Source organism: Hyperolius riggenbachi, chromosome 3 (assembly GCF_040937935.1).
Source record: "Hyperolius riggenbachi isolate aHypRig1 chromosome 3, aHypRig1.pri, whole genome shotgun sequence".
In the NCBI taxonomy this organism is placed as follows: Eukaryota; Metazoa; Chordata; class Amphibia; order Anura; family Hyperoliidae; genus Hyperolius; species Hyperolius riggenbachi.
This window is the reverse complement of record NC_090648.1, coordinates 438,157,676-438,180,610: the sequence shown is the minus strand read 5'-3', so window position 1 is coordinate 438,180,610 and position 22,935 is coordinate 438,157,676. Positions and strand designations below refer to the sequence as shown.

The 22,935-nt window shown below is 49.0% G+C and overlaps 1 protein-coding gene across 1 annotated transcript in view; it reads left to right on the top strand.

Moving 5' to 3' along the window:
- LOC137564196 (proteinase-activated receptor 3-like) overlaps positions 1–22,935 on the top strand; it is a 133,489-nt gene that overhangs the window by 9,081 nt on the left and 101,473 nt on the right. The window contains exon 2 of the mRNA XM_068277708.1: positions 10,900–10,975. The gene's annotated coding sequence lies outside the window, so the exon portion shown is untranslated. The remainder of the gene's footprint in view (positions 1–10,899; positions 10,976–22,935) is intronic.

Below are 22,935 nucleotides of genomic sequence, written 5' to 3'. Positions count from 1 at the left end.
TAATGGAGAGGGTAGCTTCATCCAGCACTTTGCTGGGCAGGCCTCCTTAGACCACTGTTAAGTTAATGTAAATTTGGCTCCACCCATGGCCACACCCGCATTCTGGTGCATGGTCACACTAATTTTTCAGCTGGAGTGCCCAAAAGTGCCCCGGCTTTCTTAGGATCCTAGCAATGCCCCCGCCTGGCACTAAGTATGAACTATGCACTAACTACAGCCCCACTGTAGTCCCCTCTGCTTTATCATTGTCCTCCCAATCCCCTCCATTCTCCTGCAGTGGAGTACACAATCCAGCTGGGTTGCTGGGCATGGGCACAAGCTCAGTCACAGCCAACTGCACATGTGACCAGAACCGTGCATATTCAGTGTCCCATAATTGTGCCAGTCAGGGGAGCTGGAAGAAGTCCAGAAGTAAGTATAAATCCTTGTGTATTCTCAGCTAGGTACACTTTGAAAAATTGCATCTGTAGGGGAAAAAGTGCCTAAGGTAAATACTTACCTCAGTAGAGATTCAGAGGCTTCTTCCGTCCCCTCAAGCTCACCATTCCAGCACTGGGGTCCTCTGAATGTCGGAGCAGTGCTTTTCAGCGCTGCTAGATTTGGGCGCAGCCGGCGCCTCCATAGACTTCAATAGGAATCACTCCTATTGAAGCGCTCAGTGAGTAACGTCGGCTTCGTCTTCTGACGGAGCCGAGGTTGCTTAAAAACATAAAAATTACGGCCTCCAGCAATCGCTGGAAGCCGAATTATTTCATTCCCCCACTATCCATGGCGGCCTGGAGGGGGAATAGTAATTAAATCGGCCCAGACTTGTGCAGAAGCAGGATCAGCTATATACCGCTGTATCCTGCGCCCAAGTCTACCGGCGCCAATTTCAAATGTACTCCTGAATGTATTTGACAAGGGCTTGTTGTATTGATTTGTGTGGCTGTGCTCTGTCCATGTATGAGCGCCTGTGCAGAGTGGAGGCCAATTCATCTGTGCTAATCCACAGATGAAGCAGTAGAGTGTTGTACCGTGTTAGCCATCAGTAAAAGCAAGAAGTTTTGAATCAGGATGATACCAATTATTGGATAACTTAGAAGAAAATCAGTACGCTTTCGGCAATGAAGCCTTTGTCAGACTGATTCCTCAAGACAGAACAACATAATTGAAGTGTATTCATTCAGGAATCAGTCTGAGGAAGGCTTAATTGCTGAAAGCTTACTGCTTTTCTTCTAAGTTAGCCAATAAATGGTATCATCCTGATTCAAAGTTTCTTGCTTTGTCCACACATGGGAGTGGAGCCACAAACTTTCAGAAGGCCCTGGGCAGTGGTCTAAAGGAGGACATGGAAAGCCTTAGGTGCGTATCTAACTTTTTTACCCTGAAGTCAAAGGATTGCTTTAAAGGAAAATCAGGGGCAAAAAAGTACCAAATTTGGGTAATTACCTAGTTAGTAGAGTTGGGCCGAACCTCCGATTTTAGGTTCGCGAACCTGGTTCGCGAACTTCCGCGGAAGGTTCGGTTCGCGTTAAAGTTCGCGAACCGCAATAGACTTCAATGGGGATGCGAACTTTGAAAAAAAAAAAAAAATTATGCTGGCCACAAAAGTGATGGAAAAGATGTTTCAAGGGGTCTAACACCTGGAGGGGGGCATGGCGGAGTGGGATACATGCCAAAAGTCCCGGGGAAAAATCTGGATTTGACGCAAAGCAGCGTTTTAAGGGCAGAAATCACATTGAATGCTAAATGACAGGCCTAAAGTGCTTTCAAACATCTTGCATGTGTATACATCAATCAGGTAGTGTAATTAAGGTACTGCTTCACACTGACACACCAAACTCACCGTGTAACGCACCGCAAACAGCTGTTTGTGTAGTGACGGCCGTGCTGGACTGGTGCGCACCATGGCGAGAGTGCAGGTTTTGGTGGCTTTACAGCCCATATGGTCGCCTGGCTGATGTAGCTGAATGACAGAACAGTGACTGTCCAGCTGATCAAATTTGGTCTGACCACAATGAGGCAACGACCTTATTATCGTGGGTGTGCCCCCCGAGACACTCATCTAGGCGCCGGTCATTGCTTCATTGTGATACGCAAGCCCCTTCACCACGGCAAGGTAATGATCACGAAGGGGAATGGGCGCATGTACATGCCTTTTCTTTTGTTGTTGCAGCTGCCCGCAGTGCAGCCAGAAAAATTAGGCAGTCATGTACACGCACCAGAAAAATTATTACAGCGGCCGCTGCTAGCAGCGGCCTAAAAAATTCAGCAATCCGCCTGGAGTCCCGGACCCTGTTGGTGGTGGCGGAGAAGGTAGTCAAGCGGCCTGCAGGCAGACATGCTGTGTGGAGGGACTGGGAGCGACTTAGTCTTCTTGGGGCAGGCCAGGCAGCCAGTCACACGGCGTGCAGGCAAAGATGCTGTGTGTGCGGGGACTGACTTAGTCTTGGGGCGGGTAGCAGCCCTCCGGGATCCATGCCTCATTCATTTTGATAAAGGTGAGGTACTTAACACTTTTGTGACTTAGGCGACTTCTCTTCTCTGTGACAATGCCTCCAGCTGCGCTGAAGGTCCTTTCTGACAGGACGCTTGCGGCAGGGCAGGAGAGAAGTTGGATGGCAAATTGGGACAGCTCTGGCCACAGGTCAAGCCTGCGCACCCAGTAGTTCAAGGGTTCCTCATCGCTGTTCACAGCAGTGTCTACATCCACACTTAAGGCCAGGTAGTCGGCTACCTGCCGTTCCAGGCGTTGGTGGAGGGTGGATCCGGAAGGGCTACGGCGAGGCGTTGGACTAAAGAACGTCCGCATGTCCGACATCACCATGAGATCGCTGGAGCGTCCTGTCTTTGACTGCGTGGACACGGGAGGAGGATTAGTGGCAGTGGTACCTTGCTGGCGTTGTGCCGTCACATCACCCTTAAAGGCATTGTAAACCATAGTTGACAGCTGGTTCTGCATGTGCTGCATCCTTTCCACCTTCCGGTGAGTTGGTAACAGGTCCGCCACTTTGTGCCTGTACCGAGGGTCTAGTAGTGTGGCCACCCAGTACAGGTCATTCCCCTTGAGGTTTTTTATACGGGGGTCCCTCAACAGGCAGGACAGCATAAAAGACGACATCTGCACAAAGTCGGATCCAGTACCCTCCATCTCCTCTTGCTCTTCCTCAGTGACGTCAGGTAAGTCAACCTCCTCCCCCCAGCCGCGAACAATACCACGGGAAGGTTGAGCAGCACAAGCCCCTTGCGATGCCTGCTGAGGTTGTTCTCCTGCCGCTGTCCCCTCCTCCTCCCCCAAAGAAACACCTTGCTCATCATCCTCTGAGTCTGACTTGTCTTCTGCACACGACTTCTCTTCTTCCTCCTCCTCCCCCCTCTGTGCTGCCGCAGGTGTTGAGGAAACAGCTGGGTCTGATGAAAATTGGTCCCATGCCTGTTCCTGCCGTAACGGTTCCTGGTCACGCTCATTCACAGCTTCATCCGCCACTCTACGCACAGCACGCTCCAAGAAGTAAGCGTAGGGAATTAAGTCGCTGATGGTGCCCTCACTGCGGCTCACCAGGTTGGTCACCTCCTCAAACGGCCGCATGAGCCTGCATGCATTTTCCATCAGTGTCCAGTTGTCGGGCCAGAACATCCCCATCTTCCCAGACTGTTTCATTCTACTGTAGTTGTAGAGGTAGTGGGTCACGGCTTTCTTCTGTTCTAGCAGGCGGGAGAACATGAGCAGGGTCGAGTTCCAGCGAGTCGGGCTATCGCAAATGAGGCGTCTCACCAGCATGTTGTTTTTGCGCTGAATTTCCGCAAAGCGTGCCATGGCTGTGTAAGACCGCCTCAAATGCCCACAGAACTTCCTGGCCTGCTTCAGGACATTCGCTAAGCCAGGGTACTTTGCCACAAATCTTTGAACCACTAGATTCATGACATGTGCCATGCAGGGTATGTGTGTCAGCTTCCCCATATGCAAAGCGGCAAGCAGATTGCTGCAGTTGTCGCACACCACGTTGCCTATCTCCAGGTGGTGCGGGGTCAGCCACTCATCCACCTGTTTCTTAAGAGCAGCCAGGAGAGCTGCTCCAGTGTGACTCTCCGCTTTGAGACAAGACATGTCTAGGATGGCGTGACACCGTCTTACCTGGCATGCAGCATAGGCCCTGCGGAGCTGGGGCTGTGTAACTGGAGAGGAGAACTGCCACTCAGCCAAGGAGGAGGAGGACAGCGAAGAGCATGTAGCAGGAGGAGAGGAGGTGGCAGGAGGCCTGCCTGCAAGCCGTGGAGGTGTCACAATTTGGTCCGCTGCGCCCTGCTTGCCATCGTTCACCACCAGGTTCACCCAATGGGCTGTGTAGGTAATGTAGCGGCCCTGCCCGTGCTTGGCAGACCAGGCATCCGTGGTCAGGTGTACCCTTGACCCAACGCTCTTCGCAAGAGATGACACCACTTGCCTCTCAACTTCACGGTGCAGTTGGGGTATGGCCTTTCTCGAAAAATAAGTGCGGCCTGGCATCTTCCACTGCGGTGTTCCGATGGCCACAAATTTACGGAAGGCCTCAGAGTCCACCAGCCGGTATGGTAACAGCTGCCGAGCTAACAGTTCCGCCACGCCAGCTGTCAGACGCCGGGCAAGGGGGTGACTGGCCGAAATTGGCTTCTTCCGCTCAAACATTTCCTTCACGGACACCTGACTGCTGCTGTGGGCAGAGGAGCAGGAACCGCTCAAGGGCAGAGGCGGAGTGGAGGAGGGTGCCTGTGAAGGTGGAAGGGAGAAAGCGGCAGAAGCAGATAATGCACCTGATGGAGGAGGAAGAGGAGAAGGAGGGTGACTTTGCTTTTGTGTGCTGCTGCTGCTTTTGCTCAGGTGGCCATCCCATTGCTGTTTGTGCCTTTTCTCCAGGTGCCTTCGTAAGGCACTTGTCCCTACGTGAGTGTTGGCCTTTCCACGGCTCAATTTTTGTTGGCAGAGTGAACAGATGGCTTTGGTCCGATCTGAGGCACACACATTAAAAAATTTCCACACCGCTAAGCCACCCTGGGATGTGGGCACTATGGGGACCTCAGCAGCTAATGCTGAAGGGCAAGTTGGCTGGCTGTACATAGGTGGCGATACATGGTGCCGGACTCTGCCACCAGCTGTTTCTGACGAAGAGCTGCCCCAGCTTCTTTCAGCAACTTCTCTCCTCCTACTACTCTCTGACTCCCCCTCTGAACTGTCCCCCTCTTCATCTCCTCTATTGGGAACATACAGAGGATCCCTATCATCGTCATCATCGTAATCATCCTGCCCAGCTTCGCTTGCCTCAGACAAATCCAAACATGCATCATCCTCCTTACACGTTACATCCATAGTGTTGCCGGGTAACTCAAATATATGAGCTGGTGAAAATTCATCTGGCTGTAACAACAATGGCTGTGCATCAGTGATTTCAACACTAAATAATTCTGGCGAAGTGTCAAATGCAGCGGAAGTGGTGCTAGTAGTAGCACTGGTGGCTGAGCAAGAGGAGGTGTTCTGTGTCGCTAAATACTCAACCACGTCCTGACAATCTTGGGAGGTGATGGGACGTGCCTTCTTCCGAGCACTGTACTGTGGGCCAGGTCCACACGAAATTACATTTACACGACCTCGCGCAGACCTGCCGGGTGGCCTTCCTCTGGCTCTGGCACTACCTCTTCCTCTACCTGTTTTGTCCATATCGGGTATGCACGGAGTGGTATATCACACTGCGTGCACTCACGTAGGTAGGTGGGTTCACTTAACTGCACAGGTATGCGCACTGATGCGGTGGGTTCACTGAACAGAACAGGTATACAGTGGCGGGTTCACAGAACAGGTATGCAGTGGCAGGTTCACTGAACACAACAGGTATGCAGTGGCAGGTTCACTGAACACAACAGGTATGCAATGGCGGGTTCACTGAACAGGTATACAGTGGCGGGTTCACTGAACAGAACAGGTATGCAGTGGCGGATTTACTAAACAGAACAGGTATACAGTGGCGGGTTCACTAAACAGAACAGGTATACAGTGGCGGGTTCACAGAACAGGTATGCAGTGGCAGGTTCACTGAACACAACAGGTATGCAGTGGCAGGTTCACTGAACACAACAGGTATGCAGTGGCGGGTTCACTGAACAGGTATACAGTGGCGGGTTCACTAAACAGAACAGGTATGCAGTGGCGGGTTCACTAAACAGAACAGGTATACAGTGGCGGGTTCACTAAACAGAACAGGTATACAGTGGTGGGTTCACAGAACAGGTATGCAGTGGCAGGTTCACTGAACACAACAGGTATGCAGTGGCGGGTTCACTGAACAGGTATACAGTGGCGGGTCCACTGAACAGAACAGGTATGCAGTGGCGGGTTCACTGAACAGGTATACAGTGGCGGGTCCACTGAACAGAACAGGTATGCAGTGGCGGGTTCACTAAACAGAACAGGTATACAGTGGCGGGTTCACTAAACAGAACAGGTATACAGTGGCGGGTTCATAGAACAGGTATGCAGTGGCAGGTTCACTGAACACAACAGGTATGCAGTGGCGGGTTCACTGAACAGGTATACAGTGGCGGGTCCACTGAACAGAACAGGTATGCAGTGGCGGGTTCACTGAACAGGTATACAGTGGCGGGTCCACTGAACAGAACAGGTATGCAGTGGCGGGTTCACTAAACAGAACAGGTATACAGTGGCGGGTTCACAGAACAGGTATGCAGTGGCAGGTTCACTGAACACAACAGGTATGCAGTGGCGGGTTCACTGAACAGGTATACAGTGGCGGGTCCACTGAACAGAACAGGTATGCAGTGGCGGGTTCACTGAACAGGTATACAGTGGCGGGTCCACTGAACAGAACAGGTATGCAGTGGCGGGTTCACTAAACAGAACAGGTATACAGTGGCGGGTTCATAGAACAGGTATGCAGTGGCAGGTTCACTGAACACAACAGGTATGCAGTGGCGGGTTCACTGAACTGGTATACAGTGGCGGGTCCACTGAACAGAACAGGTATGCAGTGGCGGGTTCACTGAACAGGTATACAGTGGCGGGTCCACTGAACAGAACAGGTATGCAGTGGCGGGTTCACTAAACAGAACAGGTATACAGTGGCGGGTTCACAGAACAGGTATGCAGTGGCAGGTTCACTGAACACAACAGGTATGCAGTGGCGGGTTCACTGAACAGGTATACAGTGGCGGGTCCACTGAACAGAACAGGTATGCAGTGGCGGGTTCACTGAACAGGTATACAGTGGCGGGTCCACTGAACAGAACAGGTATGCAGTGGCGGGTTCACTAAACAGAACAGGTATACAGTGGCGGGTTCACTAAACAGAACAGGTATACAGTGGCGGGTTCACAGAACAAGTATGCAGTGGCAGGTTCACTGAACACAACAGGTATGCAGTGGTGGGTTCACAGAACAGGTATGCAGTGGTGGGTTCACAGCACAGGTATGCAGTGGTGGGTTCAATGAACAGGTATACAGTGGCGGGTCCACTGAACAGAACAGGTATGCAGTGGCAGGTTCACTGAACAGGTATGCAGTGGTGGGTTCACAGCACAGGTATGCAGTGGTGGGTTCACAGAACAGGTATGCAGTGGTGGGTTCACAGCACAGGTATGCAGTGGTGGGTTCACAGCACAGGTATGCAGTGGTGGGTTCACAGCACAGGTATGCAGTGGTGGGTTCAATGAACAGGTATACAGTGGCGGGTCCACTGAACAGAACAGGTATGCAGTGGCAGGTTCACTGAACAGGTATGCAGTGGTGGGTTCACAGCACAGGTATGCAGTGGTGGGTTCATTGAACAGGTATGCAGTGGTGGGTTCACAGCACAGGTATGCAGTGGTGGGTTCACAGCACAGGTATGCAGTGGTGGGTTAACAGCACAGGTATGCAGTGGTGGGTTCACAGCACAGGTATGCAGTGGTGGGTTCACAGCACAGGTATGCAGCCAGACAGGAACAAGTTAAGCCTAACTAATCTTTCCCTGAGAGACAGTCTGCAGCAGCTCGCCCTACTCTCACTAACGCAGGCAGCACACGAGTGACCGTAATGGCCGCCGCTGCCTGCCTTATATAAGGGGGGGTGGGGCTCCAGGGGCTAGTGTAGCCTAATTGGCTACACTGGGCCTGCTGACTGTGATGTAGAGGGTCAAAGTTGACCCTCCATGTGCATTATGGGGCGAACCGAACTTCCGCAAAGGTTCGCCTGCGGGACGCGAACGCGAACCACTGAAGTTCGCATGGAACCGTTCGCAGGCGAACCGTTCGGCCCAACTCTACTAGTTAGAGGGTAACCTCTGGATAATTTAGAGCCTTCCGTCATACTGCTCCTTCTTGACGTTCCTCCACTGGGTCACTCTGAAAACCGCTGACAACCACTTGTCGACTGCTCGTGAATGCTCAGTAACACTGACCTGCTTGGGCTCTGGCGGAAAAAGCTGGGCGATGAAGTTCATGTTACTGTTCAGATGCGAGCTGCTTGTGCAGTAGCACGGACCTTATCAGACTTGGCTTTTTCCGCATAGAGCAGCTACGTACTATTGTGCAGGTGCAGTGCAGCCGCACTCCGGGTTTCCCAGCGTTGATCGGCCTGGCAGAGGAGGATCCAGCGGCTTCCCACCTCAGTAGCTACGTATCTACACTGATGAGATGTATCTAAACTGATGAGATTCAAACCTCACAGGTTTGCTTTAAAGGGTGGTCACTCAAGGCAGAATGACATAATTGAAGTAAGTTTACTCAGTAAAAGTGTTGTATTGAAAAGTCAAATTAACTTTTTCCATTGATCATTGCATCTGAATCAGTGGTGAAACAATCACCCTTGCAGACCTGCAATCGTGGTGGAAAGAGGCCTGATCCAGTAGGCACAGTGCTAGATATACATCTTATGGCTATTGGGAGATGGGTCCAAACGTTTACTTTTATTCCTCCCCTCCCTCTCCTTGGGGACACCTCCTGTGCTTCAACCACTGTCATCTCTCTTCTCCTACACTTGCATACAGGCACAGTGGTCGTGCATGGTCCTGATTATGCTACTTAGCCTACCCCCTCCAGCATTGAGTCTGCCTCCCATCCTACATGACAGCTATCCAATCTCTGCCACTTGGTCCTGAAGACTCTCTGCCAGTGTGTGTGTGGTGGTGGGGGGGGGGGGGGGGGTGAAATGGAGATGCTGAGTGACTAAAATAACTGCGTTGTCTCAGGGGTGCACAGGAGAGACCCCTAGGAGTAGGTAGTTGCAGCTGAATTATTTTATTTAAACTCTTTCAGACCAGACAGCTCTGGCCTGAAAGATATCACCTACTTCTGTCACACTAGTGCTTGAAGAGTAGTAGAATATTTGAGGGCCTGTAAGCGGCAACGGGGGACTGGAGAACTCTGTGGGAAGCCTTTAAAGAATCCAGAGTTGTCCCTCTTCTTAGGTACGTATGGTAAATCTCCCATATTTTATTTAATCTATTTCAGACAAGACAGCTCTGGCCCCATTAAGACTAGAGCTCTCCCTATTTTGTACTGTGATTGGGTCATAGGAATAACAGCATGGCAGCAGAGCAGGTGGGTGCAGTGACATTCTCCATTTCAAATGCCCTCTTAGATTGTGCTCCTGAATGGCTGTAAACAGCAGCTGCGGGCTTGCCAGGAATGTCTTATGCAAGGGTGCGCACACTTGATGGAGCATGAGCCTTTCAGCTTCCACTTAAAGTGAATCTCCATCCATACAATAAAAATCCTGGGAGGCCAGTGAGGTGGTGGTGGTGGTGGTGGTGGGGGGTTGTTCATGGAAATGTTGTCACTTCGCCGCGCAGGAGGATTTCTCAGGACCTGCTGGGCCGATTTGCTTGCTTTTTCTTTGCAACACGCAGCTAGCACTTTGCTAGCTGCGTGTGCATTCCTATCGCCACCGCCCCGCACTAAATCGCTGCGCCATGCCACGCCCCTCCCAGACCCCGTGTGCTGCCTGGCCAATTAGTGCCAGGCAGCGCTGAGGGGTGGATCGGGACTCCCTTAGACGTCATGGCGACGGGGGAAGCCCTTCAGGAAATCCCGTTCTTTGAACAGGATTTCCTGATCAAAGATCGCCGGAGGCGATCGAAGCGGGCGGGGGGATGCCGCTGTACAGCAGCTATCATGTAGCGAGCCCTAGGCTCGCTATATGATTTAAAAAAAAAATTAAAAAATAGTGCTTCGCTGCCCCCTGGCGGTTTCTAATAGACCGCCAGGAGGGTTAAAGAGACACTGAAGCAAAAAAAATTATGATATCATGAATGGGTTGTGTAGTAGGGGTAATTACTAGAATATTTGTAGCAAAAAAAAAAAATTATTTTCAGTTATACGGCTTTTTTTTTATAACATTGCATCATTCTCTAATACTTGCAGTTTACACATTAATCAGCATTCTAAAAGTTTTTGCAGAATAGGCAGTGAACTTTTGGCCTGTCCTGAACAGTTTTCTGCAAAAGAAAAAAAACAATACAGTGTAGATAAAAACCATCAGAAGTCAGAGCTCTCCACCACTTTCAAAGTCATAGAGCTCAATGGCTATTTGCATAGATAACAACTGGAGTTGTTTAACTCTTCCTGTACTGGAAACAAATATTAGACTTATGTCTCTGCTCCTAATGCTTTATTTCTTAGCTGTACTACACAACCAATTCATTATATCATCATTTTTTTTTCGCTTCAGTGTCTCTTCAAAGCTGACCTGAGGTCATGTTTCCCCTCTGATGCCTTTGGTCTTCTCCTTCTTTCCCAGGTGGTCAAGGAGGAGTTATGGCGAAATCTTGGCGTCAGACGGGGGTACCGATCCTGTCACATATTTTAAGTCAGAGAGGGACTTTACTTACCTTTTCAGAATTGTGATCTCGTTTTCGTCTTTCTTCTGGCTCACATATATTTCTTTATTTGCAGCTTCAGCACTTCTTTAAATCTACATTCGGACGTTCGGGAGCATTGCCAAATCATGACAGCTTTCTGAAACTGCTAGGTAATGTAACAGAAAAAATATCCATATCAGAACTATACGGGAGTATTAAATACTTCAAAATAGGTCAGGGATCAACCAAGTTGAACCTGATAAATCTGGCTTTGCAAATTTGGCCTAATTGGCTAATCACGAGACATTTCTCATGCAAATATGTATTTGCTTTCGCATGCCAAAATATGCAGGGTCTAAAACTAATACCGCAAAGCGGTTGCCCTGTGGGGATTAGTTCATGCTACTTTAGCACTATCCAGTAGTGCCCCCCGGTTGTATGGGGGCATTGGGGAGCCTCCCCGTGGCACTGCTGGATAGTGCTAATGTAGCATGAACTAATCCCCGCAGGGCAATCGCTCTGCGGTAGTAGTTTTAGACCCTGCATATTTTGGCATGCGGAAGCAAATGCATATTTGCATGAGTAATGTCTCGTGATTAGCCAATTAGGCCAAATTTGCAAAGCCAGATTTATCAGGTTTTAACTTGGTTGATGCACACATTTTTTCTTTATTGTAATCACTAAAATAACTAGGCCTTTGGATCTGGTGCTGTTCTTATTTCACAGCATGCCTTCACAAGGGTCAGAAAAAATGATTACTTTAAAACCTTTGGAACATCTGTTTCTCTTGGCAGCAAAAAAAATGTATTTTGAGCCAATGGATACACTCTGAACTTCCCTCCCAAAAACAGGTTTTAGACATGATGCGTAAATTGTTATATATAGCTAAATTCAATGCAGAGCAAACAAAATCACTTAATACAAAAAAGCTCTTTAACCTCTTGACGACCAGCTAACGCCGATTGGCGTAAACTGGTCGTCTGCGGGTTACCATAGAAACGGCCGCTCGATCGAGCGGCCTTTCCATGTCAGTTCATGGAGGGTGTCTCCGTGAACAGCCGGAGAGCCGCCGATGGCGGCTCGCCGGCAAAATGTAAACAGGCGGGGAAGAAATCCCCGCTGTTTACATCATACGGCGCTGCTGCGCAGCAGCGCCGTAAGGCAGATCGGCGATCCCCGGCCTCTGATTGGCCGGGGATCGCCGGCATATGATAGGCTGAAGCCTATCCTTCAATGCGCAGGACGGAAATTCGTCCTGCGCAGCACACAGGGGAAGGGAGAGGGAGGGAGCTGGCGAGAGGGCGGAAAGCGCTGCGGAGGGGGGCTTTGAAGAGCCCCCCCCCGCTAAGCAACTGCAGCCGGCGGCGATCAGACCCCCCCAGCAGGACATCCCCCTAGTGGGGAAAAAAGGGGGGTAGTCTGATCGCCCTGCTGCACTCCTGATCGGTGCTGCGGGCTGTAGAGCCCACGCAGCACCGATCAGTGTAAAATCCCCTGGTCGGCAAGTGGTTAAGCTTTGGAGCCCATTCATCCTACAATTTGCTCCTAGGGTGGAAATCAGACAGTGTAACTCTCTTACCTGCTAAAGGTTCCAGCAAGCGCTCAGGCAGCACTAGGCTGCTGCAGGAAGCTTCCTCTTCAGATTTCTGCAGCGGCATCCCCAGCACCCCTGTGGCTGTGACTCAGCATGGACGTCTCTCCAGCCTCCCCAGGGGAACGCGCCCATCCCAGAGCAGTTCTTATAGGTTGAGGAGGCGGGTCTAGTGGGTGTCAGCTGACACACTAGTCAGCTGACACTCTTCTGCTGGAACCTTTGCTGATTTGCCAGTTCCTTTTCTGGGCTGGTCTGTGATCTTTTCCACCTGTGTATAAGCTCTCTTGATTCAGTTGCTCACTGCCTGTGATAGCAATCTATGCTGGTTTTGCTGGGTATTTTATCACTCTGGGCTCTATTCATAAAAGGTTACCGCAAGTTTGCCGCTCAAAACAGCGGATTTTCCCGTCCATTTAGCAAAGTGGGCATTCATAAAAGCTGTTCCCGCATGAAAATCTACAATCCCCCAGCAGAGCGAGAAATTTCCGCCTTCTCCAGTGTTTTTCTAGATTTATCTAGAAAAAAGTAACAAAATGGCCATTCATAAACTTTAGAGGAAGCGGTATGTGGACGGGAAATACCGCTTCCTCTGATTTTGCGGATTACATACAAGTGAATGGGACAGACCTCCCAGAGAGAGCAGTGCACGGAGTGACTCTGCCGGCTGAAGTGTTTCCGCATGCCTTCCGACAGCTTACCGCCAGCTTTCAGCGGGAGATCTCCGCTCTTGCATTGCAGCTGGCAAGATTCTTTTGAATGACCACCCAGAAGTGTAAAATACCGCTGCGGTATTTTACCTCTACGAGTATTTACGCCACAAGTTTTTTATGAATAGAGCCCTCTGTGAGAATCATATTGAATTTCAATGTGACTACCAGACTGACTAAAGGCAGCCATACACTGGTTGATTATGCCACCAGATCGACCAGCAGATAGATCCCTCTGTGATCGAATCTGATCAAAGAGGGATCTATTGGCTGCCGACACTGCAAACAGATTTTGAATCGATTTCACTATGCAACCTATCCACAATCTGTGGAGCTGCCACTGCCGTCGCCGTCCCCTGCATAAATTACCTGATCCGGCCGGCATGACTCCCCCGTTTTCTGCTGTCTCTACTCCGCTCTGGACTCCAGCTTCACTTTACTTCCTGTTGGGGGAAGTTTAAACAGTAGAGGGCGCTCTACTGTTTAAACTTCCCCCGACAGGAAGTAAGTGAAGCCAGCTGGAGCCCACGTATGGAGAAGGGACCGCAGGGACACGCTTCGGTGGAACAGGTAATGTATTGCCGCTAGCGATGGTCATCAGACATCTGAACGCTGCTATCTAGAGTTGGGCCGAACAGTTCGCCTGGCGAACCTCTCTGGGCCTCTTACTACTTCCGGGTCGCAATGACCCGGAGTAGTACGCCTGCGCTGCCCGGCGGAGCGCGTCCTAGATCGCGCTCCTGTTGCCGGGCGCTCTCTGCGCATGAGCGTGACGTCACTCATGACGTCACGCACATGCGCAGAGAGTGCCCGGCAACGGGAGCGCGATCTAGGACGCGCTCCGCCGGGCAGCGCAGGCGTACTACTCCGGGTCATTGCGACCCGGAAGTAGTAAGAGGCCCATGAATTTAGAGATGTTCGCCGGCGAACGGTTCGGGAACCGTTCGCCACATCTCTACTGCTATTGACGCACTTCTGACCCGTCGGCGATCGAGCAAAAATTTCTATGTGGACAGATCGACGGGATCAATCATTTTCAGGCGGAAATCGGTCAAACGGTCAATGTTTGCACATCAATTTCACAGCAGATTTGATCACAGTGATTGAATCTGCTGTCTGTTGGTGGTAAATCGTGCGAATGTATGGGCACCTTTAGATACTGACCACTCTCTTGCCTAGTCCTTTGTACTGCAGCCATCTGATCTAACGTGTATGACCCTAGCCTGTTATCGACTCCAATCCTGCCTAGCTCACCGTACTGCAGCCAGCTGATATTGGGCTCTATTCACAATAACATGCGGTAACTTTTTTTAGGGAGTCGCAAAATTACCTCCAGTGATAATTACCGACTTTTTTGAGTATTCACAAAAATTTTCAGAGTGTGATAAATGTTCGATAAAAGTGCTGTAAAATGGTCGGTAATCGTTAGGTAATGTTGCAGTAAATGTGTTAAGTGTTTGGTAATTGGTCGGTAACATGTACGAAAGTAATGCTTTTTTGACCACTGTAGGGCAGGCCATATGCTTGCCACCCATTACACAGAAATGACCCTGGATAGCCTGCCACATTTAAAGTGGACCTGAACTCTTGCACAAGACAGAGGGAAAACCTATAGAAATGCACCCTATGGGCTTGATTCACAAAGCGGTGCTAACCTACTAAGCACGTCTAAAGTCTTTAGACGTGCTAACCAGGGTGCTAAGTAGGTTAGCACCGGATTTCTCAATCAGATCGCGCGCAAAGTTTTGCGCAAAGTCCTGTGCGGGCGCTAAGTCCCATAGGCTTTAATAGGCACTTCGCGCGGAGTGCCCTGCGCTCTGTGCAGTGCGCGCGTAAAACTTTACGCGCATAAAGTTTTGCGCACGAAAAGCTCGTTTAGACGTGCTAAGGGGGTTTTCACAGGCATGCTAACAGTTAGCACCGCTTTGTGAATCAAGCCCTATGTGTATTTAGAGAGTTTAGCCTGTCTAATTCCCTCTCATCTGTGACTAATCACAACTGTAATTTGAGCTCTCAACTGTGCCATCTTGGTGCCTCAGCAGAGCAGCTAATTTGTAAACACAGGATGTTAACAATATGTCTGCTTCCATAAAAGCAGGAAGTAGGCACACTGGAGATTTATTGCAGGATTTGTATCAGCTGTAAGGCCTGGTGCACACCGAGCGGTTTTGGTAGCGTTTTTAGAACCGCTTGCGGATGTGGAAACGCTTGGGTAATGTATTTCAATGGGCTGGTGCACACCAGAGCGGTAGGCATTTGCAGAAACGCATACTCCCGAGCTGCAGCATTTTTTGGATTGCAAAGGCGTTTCTGCCTCCAATGTTAAGTATAGGAAAAACGCAAAACGCTTGATAAAACGCCAGATCAGAGCGGTTTTCCAGGCGTTTTTATTACAGTAGCTGTTCAGTAACAGCTTTACTGTAACAATATCTGTAATCTGCTACACAAAAAAAGCTACACAAAACCGCAAAACGCTTCATAATAAGAAAAAAAAATCGCTAGCGTTTTGTGGATCTGCTAGCGGTTTTTGGTGTGCACTAGGCCTAACAAAAAATATTTTTCTTTAAAGGTTTTTATGCTATTGCTTCTCTTTTAGAGCAGAGAGGAATTTCCTCCTCAGCATCTATAAAATCATATAAAAGACTGTACGAGGTCTGAAAGTGCGCCTTGAGATTAGACACACTCGTCTTCTCTGCCTCCTTTGTAAAATTGATATAAACTCAAGCAAACAAAGCTCAAAAGGCTACATCCTAAAGCCCAACAGCAGAGAAGTGAAAATTATCACCTGCCCTCTATAGGTGATAAAAAATCCTTATTTATCACCAATTATCCGCACATTTATTCAATTAAGAATTTCAAAGTGGAGGAAATGTAGTCCCTTTTTACCGCACATTTACCGCATGCGGAAAATTAAGGAGATAAATCTTTGAGAATTACACAATGGTGATCTTTTGGGTGATATTTTGCACATACTAATTTACCGCATGCATTGTGAATAGAGCCCATTGTGTATTGGTCCACATAGCACCTAGCGTGATAGACAGATTATGAGACCGTTCACCTACACTTCTTGGTATCTAAAGGCCCATACACACGGGGTATGGCCGTCGCCGCAACACGTGGCACGCGCGTGTTGCGGCGACAGGTCGCCCGTGTGTATAACGCGCGCGCCCCGAACCGTCGCCCGTTGGAGCTGTCGCCAGGCGATTGAACATGTTCAATCACCGGCTACAACTGTCGCCGCAACTTCGCCGGAACTGTCGCTAGTCCCGCGTGAGTACGCGGGCTAGCGACAGGAGACCTACGCGAGCTTCCGCCGTGTCTCTGCCTTTCTGGCGAGACGTGTGGACAGCTGTCGCCGGCAGGGAGCTGTCGCTCCCTGTTCGCGTGTGCGCATGCTACGGGGAACAATTGTCCCCCGTGTGTATGTAGCTTAAGAGGAAAGATTGCAGGGTCCCTTGGCTCTCTGGAAGTGAGTGATGATGACACATGATTCTTTCCTTTTATTTTGCTACAGTTTGACTTTGTTGTCTTTTACCCTAACCCTGATATCTACATCCAGACCTACCTTGGCTACTCTATTTTTCTTTTTTGTGAAGACGTTTTATGGCTGTGATGTGTGACCTTGGACTTCCCTGGCTCCGATATGACGGGTGCCAGAAGGGGATGTCTGAGGTGTTCTGTTTGGGGGGGGGGGGGGGGGGAGGGGATATTTGGGAAGTTTCCCAGATATAGCTTATATGTAAAATGCTACCTTAAAATTCCTTTAGATGGGAGCTGAGGGGAGGGGGGTGGGACGGTTTGAAAAAGGGGGAAACATTTTCAGAGAGTCAGTTGAAAATTTGTCATAAATTGTTTGTTAGAATACACTATTTCTTTTTTCTGTGTATGCCTTTGTTTCAAATATTGTAAACCTCGGATACCTGTATTTTCTGATCTCTGTGAGTAAATAAAGAGTTAAAAAACAAAGTGGACTTGAATTCATGCTCAGGACGCAAGGGAAACACAGACTAATCCACCCTGTTTGTGTTTAGAGTGAAGGGCCAATCTAATTCCCCATCAGCTGCCAATAATCACAATTGTAATTTGAGCTCTTAGCTGTGTCAGCACAGGAATCTCAGATGCGTAAGATAATTTGTAAACACAGGATGTTAACCCTCTGTCTGCTTCCAGGAACTGCAGATTTTTGCAGGAGTTCTGTGGGCTGCAACAAATAAATGTTTTTCTGTAAAGGTTATTATGCTGTTGCCTACAGGGCCGGATTTACCATAAGGCACTGTAGGCACGTGCCTACAGGCGCCCGATAATGGAAAGTCAGCTCACTCCCCTCCCCTAGTGCCTCCCCCCTCTTTCCCTATGCAGAATCCTGAGCAGAGTGTAGATGAGAGGTTACTCACCCTGCTCTTGGCATTCCACTGACACGTTCTCCCTCTAGTCAGGGGTACCACTAGCTATTTAATACTGAGGATAGCATGGGCTACCTAATGCTAAGGGGCACCTGTAGCTACCTACAATGTGCAGGGGAAGTAGGGGAGAGGGGACAGCTGGGACAGTCAGCACACTTGGGATGCGGTTCGGGGGGGGGTTTGTAGGTTCATGGAGGGCAAAGTCAAGGGTGCCAAGCAGTGGCTAAGGGGGTGGTGCCAGGAGCGGCCCATCCCCCTCTCAGCAGGCAAGGGGGTGACAGCTGAACCCCTGCAGCTGGGGGATACCACTGCCCAGAACCCCCCTGGTCACCTCATTACGCCAGCAAATCAGGGCTCCACACAGCTTCCTGTCTTCAGCAGGAAGCACGTGGCTTTGTTGTTTGCAGCCCTTATGGCATTTTGGGATTTGGCTGGCTGGGAGCAGATTATCTGTGCAGGCTTCCCCTGTGGACATGTAAGCTGTGCTAATGGAGCTGCTCTCTCCCCGCACTACAGAAATCAGCTATCAGGCCTGGTGCACACCAAAAACCGCTAGCAGATCCGCAAAATGCTAGCAGATTTTGAAACGCTTTTTCTTATTTTTCTGTAGCGTTTCACCTAGCATTTTGTGGTTTTGGGAAGCGTTTTTGGTGTAGTAGATTTCATGTATTGTTACAGTAAAGCTGTTACTGAACAGCTACTGTAACAAAAAACGCCTGGCAAACCGCTCTGAAGTGCCGTTTTTCAGAGCGGTTTGCGTTTTTCCTATACTTAACATTGAGGCAGAAACGCACCTGCAATCCACAATCTGCAGCAGCCCGGAAGTATGCGTTTCTGCAAAACGCCTCCCGTTTTGGTGTGCACCAGCCCATTGAAATACATCACCCTAGCGGATCCGCACCCGCAAGCGGATCGCTAATTGCAGCAGAACCGCTCTGGTGTGCACTAGGCCTCAGTGTCTGTACACTGACTCCTGTGACACCCACTGCCTACATTATTCATTAATTATTCTGATCAGCGTATGTGCTGACCAGAAGGATTAATCAATAGTGCGGGCAGTCCAGTGCTGCAGAGTTCACAAGCTGATTGCAGATGCCTGTAGTTATGGAGCAGAGAGAATCAGCTCCCTGCAATTTAGATAAGAAGCTTGCCTCAGCTGAATAGTTCTTGGCCTGTTCACTCTCCCCGTCCCACCACATGGTCTCCTCTCTCTGTCCTCTATTTCCTCCACAGTGCAGGGATGATGGTTGTTTCTCAACATGTCCCTTCCAAACCGGACTGGTGCAGACTGAAGTCCTGGTGAAACATCTTGCTCTCCTGTCTCTTGCGTTTCCCCATCTTGCTCTCCTGTCTCGCTCTTCTGTCTCGCTCTCCTGTCTCTTGCGTTTCCCCATCTCGCTCTTCTGTCTCGCTCTCCCGTCTTTTGCTTTTCCCCATCTCGCTCTCCTGTCTCTTGCGTTTCCCCATCTCGCTCTTCTGTCTCGCTCTCCTGTCTCTTGCGTTTCCCCATCTCGCTCTTCTGTCTCGCTCTTCTGTCTCGCTCTCCTGTCTCTTGCATTTCCCCATCTCGCTCTTCTGTCTCGCTCTTCTGTCTCGCTCTCCTGTCTCTTGCGTTTCCCCATCTCGCTCTTCTGTCTCGCTCTTCTGTCTCTTGCTTTTCCCCATCTCGCTCTTCTGTCTCGCTCTCCTGTCTCTTGCGTTTTCCAATCTCGGTCTCCTGTGTTTTGTGTTTCCTCGTCTTGCTCTTCTGTCTCTTGCGCTTCATCATCTCGGTCATCTGTCTCTTGCGTTTCCCTGTCTCGCTCTTCTGTCTCTTGTATTTTCCCGTCTTGCTTTCCTGTCTCTTGCGTTTTCCCATCTCGGTCTCCTGTGTCTTGCGTTTCCTCGTCTCGCTCTTCTGTCTCTTGCGTTTCACCGTCCTGCTCTCCTGTCTCTTGCATTTCACCGTCTCGCTCTCCTGTCTCTTGTGTTTCCATTCTCCAATCTTTCTCTCTCCTCTCCTCTCTCCCCCTAATATTTTCATGCACTGCCACTTACTCTCCCTTTGTTCCATACCTATCATACCATATTGTATATTATGTATTTATATAGCACTGACATCTTCTGCAGCGTTTTACGGAGTACATAGTCATGTCACTGTCTGTCCTCAGAGGAGCTCACAATCTAATTCCTACTATAGTGAAAGTGTAATGTCCTACCATATTATTATTATGTATTTATATAGCACTGACATCTTCTGCAGCGTTTTACGGAGTACATAGTCATGTCACTGACCATCCTCAGAGGAGCTCACAATCTAATCCCTACCATAGCCATACTCTAATGTCCCAATGTATTATTATTATTATTATTATGTATTTATAGAGCACTGACATCTTCTGCGGCACTTTACAGAGTACATAGTCATGTCACTGACTGTCCCCAGGGAAGCTCAAAATCTAACCACCCTTATCTCCCAATTAGTAAGCCTAACCTGATGCTTTCTACTAATTCCTAATGCTGGGAATACACGATGCAACTTCTCGTCCGATCGATGGGTGATCAGTAGTATTATGTATACATGTCCAACTGCTCTGAATCGATAAAGGGATTGATTGTCTGATGATAACTTCACAAAATTGATCCCTTTATCGATCAGAAACAAATTGGACATGTTAAAAATAATCAACTGATTCCTGTTGTTGAGACGGGAAGTTGCATCGTGTGTTCCCAGCATAACTTGTTCAAATGCCTTGCACTAATTCCCCCGCCTCAGCTTTCTTCATGTGGGATACTTGCACCTAACTTTATCCCCATATTTTGGAGGTGCCTAACCCTAACGTAATCTGCCATCTATGCCTAATCATTGCAAGGAACATTGAAGCAATCTCCTGAGGATGGGGGAGGAGGGTAATAAAGGCTGACTTGCCAGGGGCACCAAACAGGTCAGAAACAGCCCTGAGTTGTGTGGGTCCAGGTAATCAGAGGCACCATGGCACTACATTATTGTATGGGGTGGGGGGAGTGATGTTAACAGTTGGCCTAGGGCAGTAAAAAAGACAAATCCGGCTTTGTCTATACTGGCTGCACCGATTCCTGGCTACCTATACTGGCTGCACCAATTCCTCGCTATCTATACTGGCTACACCTATTCATGGCTTTCTATACTGGCTGCACCTATTCCTAGTTACTTATAGTGGCTGCACCTATTCCTAGCTACTTATAGTGGCTGCACCTATTCCTAGCTACTTATAGTGGCTGCACCTATTCCTAGCTACTTATACTGGCTGCACCTATTCCTGGCTACCTATACTGGCTGCACCTATTCCTGGCTACCTATGCTGGCTGCACCTATTCCTGGCTACACCTACTCCTAGCTACCTATACTGGCTACACCTATTCCTGGCTATCTATATTGGCAGCACCTATTCCTGGCTATCTATACTGGTTGCACATATTCCTGGCTATCTATACTGTTTGCACCTATTCCAGGCTACCTATACTAAAGGGAACTATTCCAGGCCACCTATACCGGCTGCACAAATTCCGGGCTATCTATACTGGCTGCACCTATTCCTGGCTATCTATACTGGTTGCACATATTCCTGGCTATCTATACTGTCTGCACCTATTCCAGGCTACCTATACTGGAGGCAACTATTCCAGTCTACCTATTCTGGGGGCAACTATTCCAGGCTACCTGTACTGCAGGCAACTATTCCAGGCTACCTATACTGCAGGCAACTATTCCAGGCTACCTATACTGGAGGCAACTATTCCAGGCTACCTGTACTGCAGGCAACTATTCCAGGGTACCTATACTGCAGGCAACTATTCCAGGCTAGCTATACTGCGGGCAACTAATCCACGCTACCTATACTGCAGGCAACTATTCCAGGCTACCTATACCGGCTGCACAAATTCCAGGCTATCTATACTGGTTGCACCTATTGTCACGGAACATCCGTGAGAAACGCAGGCGAATCGGGAAGATTCGTGCAGTCGATTTTCTGATCGCCCGGGTTAGATTTGCTCAGTTTTCAGATCAGAAAATGACATTTTCTTTTTTTAACTTGATCAAAGAGTCCCCTTCCTGGCCAGTGACTTGTTAATTAGCATGTGACTGGAATCTGGGCCTTAGCAGAGGTGTCAGAGTTTGTCAGAGCTGATCTTACTCAGATGTTAATTACCACACCAAAAGTCCTTTCATTCAGAGGAAGCTCCCCCAGCCAGGGCTCAGACTTGCTGGAGCCAGGGAGCCAGTTTAGAAGTACATAGAGTTTATGATGTTTAGCATGTTTTAAGGAATACCGTTCATAGGAGAGATGTGAAAGTTATCTCATTCTGCTGGTCCGGATCTGGTGAATATTTTGGTATTAAATTGAGGCCACTGACATACCCAGAACCTGAGGTATTCCGCTATTTCGTAACTGGGCATGCGACAGCACCCAAGTTTGATGTCATAGGAATTGTCATAATCTGAGGAATATTAATCTGTTTTCAGCGCAAATGTGGCATTTGTCGGTTTTGAGTTACATCGTTTGGTAAGTTTGAACCTAAATCTCTCTCCAAGGACTTGAACTGTGATTGGTTTGTAAGTCAGAGGGGGCAGGCATTGCCACACCCCCGAACCAGCTTCATCAAATGCACATTGGCAGCAGGCGGACTTTAGTCCTCCAAATTCCATCTTCACGAGAGCATGCTGCTAGCCAGAGGACCATGTGGTTAGCGGCCATCTTGTCTGAACTTTGCTCTTGAACTGAAACAAAGGAACTTTACAGGTTTTCCCAGAAAACATATTTCCATGAACTTTAAGTATCCGTTTTTCTTCCCTTTTATTTTATTATACTGTGCTATTCGTCTCTATAATTGTTGATTTTAATGATTTTCTGTATATATTAATTATTTATGTTGCATTTGTAATAAACGACGCTAATGTCATTTATTTATTCAGCCACCCTGCTATTCAGCCGCACCAACTAAACCCTGACTACTGAAGAGTCGCTACTATTGTTGATAGCTAGACAGAATAGAGTGTGTTTAACCATTTTATTTGCAGGTCTAGAATCAGCCAGTCAGTGGACTACTCTGTCCCATGGTAACAGAGGTGGTGGCAGTTACACCCTGAAATAGTGTGTAAATTGTATTACTGTAACTCACAGGCTCCCTTCTAGTCGGTCTGCTGCCACAATTCCAGCGGTTTCTGCGCACCAATTGCGACCACAGATTGCATAGTCTGTGTGCTGAAACTGATTGGAAGGCATTTTGCGGTCCGGCCACTAGGGGTCCTGTGACACATATTCCTGGCTATCTATACTGTCTGCACCTATTCCTGGCTACCTATACTAGAGGCAACTATTCCAGGCCACCTATACCGGCTGCACAAATTCCTGGCTATCTATACTGGCTGCACCTATTCCAGGCTACCTATACTGGAGGCAACT